Source organism: Fundulus heteroclitus, chromosome 22 (genome assembly GCF_011125445.2).
Source record: "Fundulus heteroclitus isolate FHET01 chromosome 22, MU-UCD_Fhet_4.1, whole genome shotgun sequence".
Classification (NCBI taxonomy): Eukaryota; Metazoa; Chordata; class Actinopteri; order Cyprinodontiformes; family Fundulidae; genus Fundulus; species Fundulus heteroclitus.
Window position 1 is genome coordinate 7,102,945 of NC_046382.1, and position 6,329 is coordinate 7,109,273.

Consider the following 6,329-nt stretch of genomic DNA (forward strand, 5'->3'; position numbering starts at 1 on the left):
CGGTGCCAGGCTGTGGATTCTGCTATCCGTGCTCTGGTTTTCCCCTGCCTTGCTGAGGAACCTGCTACAGTTATCCGGTCTTCATGAACTCTCTCCGGGCCGTCAGCTCCTGCACCCACCTCCTCCAGTTCAATAACAGACTCTGGTTTTCTCCTTCCAGCACTCTTACTTTCAATAAACTGTCAAACGAACTATGTGTGTGTGCGCTCTTCCCGGGTTCACAAAGACAAATCATGACAGTACGGACTGGCCAAAAGTGAACCCGGATACACACACATAATTATTTTGTGCAGGAGACGGCTGGATCAAGCCTTTCACCCTGGATGATGAGTCCTCTGCCGTCTCTCTCCAGCCGAAGATGATTACGGAACACCCACATTATCTGCATGCTGGAGCCGGTCTGGTGTCCCTAGTACCTTCCTCCCTGGTGGATTCTGTTAAACTCTGCTTTCTGGGCGCGCGCATGGCGCAGCGGGTAGCGTAACCCATATACAGAGGCTTTAGTCCTTGACGCGGTCGACCCGGGTTTGAATACGACCCGCGGTCCTTTGCCGAATGTCTCTTCCCCTCTTCCACCCCCTTCCTGTCAGCCTACTTTAAGAAAAAGCGAGCCACTAGAGCCGCAAAAAATAAATAAAAAACTGGCCATGGTCGCTAACTTGGATTCACCGCAGCCGCGAGCGGAGCCAGCGGCCATGGTTCGAGCTAGTTTAGAGGAACATATTCTGACTGTGGCACGACAGTGTTCTGCATTTCTGGAGCTAGCGGACCTTTCACAGCTCCAACCACAGCCTCTCCCTCGATGCCCAGCTCCTCCTTGCGTGGACGCCGGGCTCGCCAGAGCAACAATGCAGCTGCCAGTCTGCCTAAACCACAGCCGGTTTCCTCTGCGCCTGTTTCGCTGACTGAAGCTGATGCCACCTCCTCCTTCCTGGTGTGTCGGTCTGGTTGTGTTGCAGTGGCTCTTGTGGGTCTGGGAGGAGGTTTCCTGGTTCCCTGTCGTCTCGGTCGTTTTCTCCTGGGCAAACAGTTGGTCCCTCGGGTGCGGGTTCGGGCAAAAGGTCGGTGGGTGGCTGTCCCGCTGTTCTGGCCTCCGTATCAAGAAGACACAGTTGTGGAACTTTTTCTATGGTGATCGGGACGATCTCCTCCCCTGCTGGTCTGATACTGCTTCTGCTCCGCCTCCGTCCGAGGCCTCCGAGGGATCGGTCCCGCCTCCGTCCAAGGCCTACGAGGGATTTGTTCCGCCCCCATCCGAGGCCTTCGAGGGATTTGCCCCGCCTCAGTCCGAAGCCGCCAAGGGAGCTGCTCCGCGTCAGTCCGAGGCTGTCGAGGGAGTTGCTTCGCCTCAGTCCAAGACCTCTGGTGAGGTTACCTCCGCTTCTTGTTCTCCTGGTCGGGGTTGCCGTTTGCAACGCCCGTCTCTGGTTCTGTTCGGCCAGGGCCGCCGTTTGCGGTGCCCGCGCCAGACTTCTGAACTCGGCCTGAGCCGCGGACAGCGGTCTCCGCGCCTCCTGACTCAGCTTCGTCGGGGTCTTCCTCCACGACGCCCGATCCAGACTTTCGTATTCGTCCAGGTCCGCCGATTGCGATCCCTGAGCTATGTAACTTTGCCTCGCCTATGTAACTTTGCCTCGTCCTCCACGACGATCACCTGGGACTTCCCTGCTAGGCCAGGTCCGCCGACCGCGGCATCTGTACCGCCTGGCTCTGCTTCATCGGGGCCGCCCCCTCGAGGTTTTAGTCGGACGATGCTGTTCCGCTGCCTGCCTCGTCCAGGACGACCTCCACGAGGACTCTTTTGGCCTAGCAGCTGTCTTTGCCTGCGCCCTTAAGGCCAGTGCTTGTTTATTTTTTGTTCGAGCTCTGCCTTAGTTTTGAGTTATTTAGAATTCCTCAGTTTTAGAGTTATTTAGGGGGTTCTTTGTCTTTCTTAGAGTTCTTTAGTTTCTGTTTTGCTTTTGTTTTTCCAGCTTTGTTTTAGTATTCTAGGTTTGCCTTTAGTCATCCGGTTTTTGCTTTAGTTTTCCAGTTTTGCTTTAGTATTCTAGTTTTTTTACCTTAGTCTTCACGTTTTTTCCTTTTGTTTTCTAATTTTAGCTTTAGTTCTCTAGTTTTTACGTTAGTGTACTTGTTCCTGCCCTAGTTTTCTTGTTTTGTTTTAATTTTCTATTTTTTGCTTTAGTTTGGCTTTGTGTTGCTATCCCTGCCCTAGTTTTCTAGTTTTGCTTTATTTTTTAGTTCACACCTTAGTTTTCTAGTTTTTGACTTTGTTTTCTAGTTCTTGGTTTGTTTCTTTATTTTTGTTTTGCCCTATGGTTCTTGCACCCAATGGGTTCGTGCGCTCTCCCAGCGTTCATTAGGTCTCAGCGCTCATTAGGTCCTAGAGCTCATTAGGTTCCAGCGCTCGTTTAGGTTTCTGACTCCCTAGTTTTGAGCTGTTTCACTCCCCTTAGTTTGTCTGGTCTGAGCTCTCTTTAGTTTTTGTTTTAGCCTCCTCGTTCCCCTGTCCCCTGGTGTGTTAGGACGCCCTTCATTCCTTATTGTTTGGATTTCTTGGTTCCTGGCGTGTTAGACGCCCTCTGTTTCCCTGGCGTTTTAGATTTCTTGGTTCCCCGGCGTGTCAGGATGCCCTCTATGTCCTGGTATTCAGATTTCTTGTGTCCCTGGCGTGTTAGGACGCCCTTCGTTTCCTAGTATTTGGATTTCTCTGTTTCTGGCATGTTAGACACCCTCAGTTTCTCTGGCGTTTTAGTTTCCTTGGTTCCCCGGCATGTTAGGACGTCCTCTGTCTCCTGGTGTTTAGACTTCTTGGTTCCTGGCGTGTTAGAACGCCCTCTGGTTCCTGATATTATAGTTTCTCTTTTTTGGTATTTTATATTTTCTCGTTTCCTTTTCGCCCCAGCATTTTCCTCACGCCCCGGCGTTTCCCTCACCCGGCTTTTCCCTCACGCCCCGGCGTTCCTTCCCTCTGGCGTTGTGGTACGCCTGTCCCTTTCCTCTGGCGTTGTGGTACGCCTGTCCCTTTCCTCTGGCGTTGTGGTACGCCTGTCCCTTTCCTCTGGCGTCGTGGTACGCCTGTCCCTTTCCTCTGGCGTCGTGGTACGCCTGTCCCTTTCCTCTGGCGTCGTGGTACGCCTGTCCTTTTCCTCTGGCGTCGTTGTACGCCTGTCCTTTTCCTCTGGCGTCGTCGTACGCCTGTCCTTTTCCTCTGGCGTCGTCGTACGCCTGTTCCTTCCCTCTGGTGTCGTTGTACGCCTGTTCTCTGGCGTCGTCGTACGCCTGTTCCTTCCCTCTGAAGTTGTTGTACGCTTGTTCCTTCTCTCTGGCGTTGTTTTACGCCTGTTCCTTCCCTTTGGCATTGGTCGCCTGTCTTGCCTGTTATGCCTGTTCTGCCCTCTGGCATTAGTACGCCTGTTTTCGCTCTCTGGTTGCCTGCCAGCGTTTATTAGACGCTCTCCGTTTGCCTGCCAGTGGTCGTTTGACGCTTTGTTTGGTTGCCAGCATTTTTGACGTTTTTGTTTGTTTGTTGTTTTCCTCTTTGTTTTGGTTACCCCTGGTTGGGTAAATTTTGGTTGGACTCTAAATACACCATCAGGGCCTGCAGCTTTGCTGGAGTGGAGTCTGGTCAGCTGTCTTCTCATCCGGTCAGGAGTAAAAGACATTGTAGTGGTAACGGTTGGGGGTGGGGTGAGGTCCTCAGGTTGTGGAGGACATGATGTAAAGCAGGGGGGAGGGGAATATGAATTGAGGTGGTGAGGAGCAGACAGGGGGTCTGTTAGGAGGAGGAATAGGGGAAAGTGGAGTGGTCATTGTTGGGAAGCCAGCAGAAGAGAGTTGTGGGGGATGGGCCGCAGTATCAAACCTATTGAAAAATAGGTTCAATTCATTGGCCCACGCGACCTTCCAACCCCTGACTTTGCACATTTGCACGTGATTAAAAACACAGAAAATTTCTGTAATTATTACAAGTCACATGTGGTCTCTAGGTAAAACTAAGCATGTGCAAATAGGGCTTTCTACTGTATCTGACCTGCTGCTACTATTCCAATTCAAAGTGCTCTCATATGTAGTCTTTTCCGTCCTGTTTTTTTCTTTGTTCATGTACAGCACTTTGTGTTATCTTGTTACTGAAAAGTGCGTTTTAAATCAAATCGCTTTGCCTTCATCTATTATTTTAGAAGAATGTTCAACAAAAAGGGTATCAGGGAAAGATTTTAAAGTGATTTACTGAACTTAAAGTAAAATTAATTATTTTTGCAAAGACAATAAAATCCTTTAAATGTTAGTTACTTCAATAAATTAAGCAAAATAATCAAGACTACATTTTTGTACCCTAATGAAGAACCTTTAAGTTGAGTGATTTTTACTGATGAACAGCAATAGCACAGGGTTCTACGGAACCACAGAGAACCGATCATAGTGAGCTCCAGTCCAAACTTAATCTTTGACTTTAACCAGCGTGTCTGGCTGAAGTCTGAAGGCTGCATTCTAAACATTTCCTGCCTCCTACCTTCCCAGCGCAGCTCTGATTGGGAGCACCTGTCAGGCTGTAATCACCCCATGACTGGTTCCACCTGTTCACACCCCTCCATAAGCTGACCACTGTTTGTTCTTCGTTGCCTGCTCGTAGTGTTCAGCTACTCCAACACCATGCCTGTCGTCTCCTGTCCTTCCGTCTTGGTTCCCGTCTGGTCAGTTTAGTTTCTGTTTGCTGCACCGCTGGTTTCCTCTCCTGTGTTCTTGGTCTCTGGTCTTCACTCCCGATCCTGCAGCAGCGCAGCTCCTCCATTTCATGGACAATCAACTCCGCTCTGTACCTGCCAGCCAGCTCCTGCATCCTTCATCTCCATCTGGTAATTGACTCTGGTTCATGTCATCCATCATCCATCATGTGCAATAAACTCTCAAACCAGCTCTGTGTGTGCGTGCTATGTCCGGGTTCATCCAAAGACAAATCATGACACCAGAGAAAGTGTTTAATGATGGCGACTAATCAATGAGGCCCAAAAGCAAACAGATCAGAGCTGTTAAACATGATGTAGCAGCATCCAGGACGCCTCCAACAACATCCATTCTTTCCACTTTCACTGCTGTGGTTCTGGAGAACATCCAACACACACCGCTTCAAATATGAACATAGAAATGTGGGAAAGATAGCTGAGCTCACGTTAAACACATGTTGGAATAAAAACATTTCAGACTGACTCAGTTTCCACAGTTACAGCAGTTAGATACAGCTCACCTCTCTGAGGATGCAGGTGTAGAAGATTTGAAGTTAAGAGGAGGAGTCATTGACCTGTCACTTTCAGCTGACTCACAGCTGGATTCTGATTCTGGTTCATGTCTACGAGTCCATCTGTTATGAATCCTGTGAGAAAAAAAACTTATTTAAACACTATTATACAGGTTTTTTTATTTGACTGATTCTAAAATAAAGAGCTGAGAAAACGTATAAAATATTTTGTAGAGTTTTACTTTAAATACATTTTAAATATGACTGATCCTAAAATAAAGAGCTGTGAGACACAGCAGAACCAGAAAGTTCATAAACTTGATGTTCTAAATGGTTCCCATCAGAACCGATCCAATCCTCCATCATGTTCCTGATCATTGATCCTCCTGAATAAAGTCCAGCCTTGTTTCCAGAGCAGAAAGAGCTGTTTCTGAGACAAACATGTTGGTTAGAAATGACTGAGAGGACAGTTTGGTGATATTAGTGTTGAGCTCTGACATGGAGAAGAATCCTGAGTCCTTTTCATTCGGACCATCAAGGAGGTTCTGATGGAGCTTCATTAAGTCTTGGTGTTGTGTTTGTAATGTACTGAGGTGGAACCAAAGCTGATCCACTGCTGAGTCCAGAACAGAGGTTGTTCTAGACGCCTGATCAATAATGAAGTGAAGCAGCTGGATGCCCACTAGTCAGAACTGACAGTTTTCTCCATTTTAACCACAATCACTGATTAAAATCATGATGTGATGAGTTGTCAGCTTCATTTATTCACACAATAGAAATTTATCCTAATTTGAATGAAAAACTGAACTTTACTGCATTGTTTTCTATATAGGATTACATTTAAATTGAATCTAAATGATGAAGCTGGATTGACTGTAAATTTCTGTCTAAAATGGATGTTTTGTAAAGTGTCACTGCTGGAGTAATAACTGATATTGTTGAGAGTCTTCCCCTTCACTTGGACAAATATGAAAAAGATAAGACAAAAGATGAATAAAGCTGAGAAACTGGATCTTTTGTAAAGTGTCTCTAGACGACATCTGTTGTGAATCAGAGCTTTAGAAATAAACTGATGTGAACCAAAGCTGCTCTA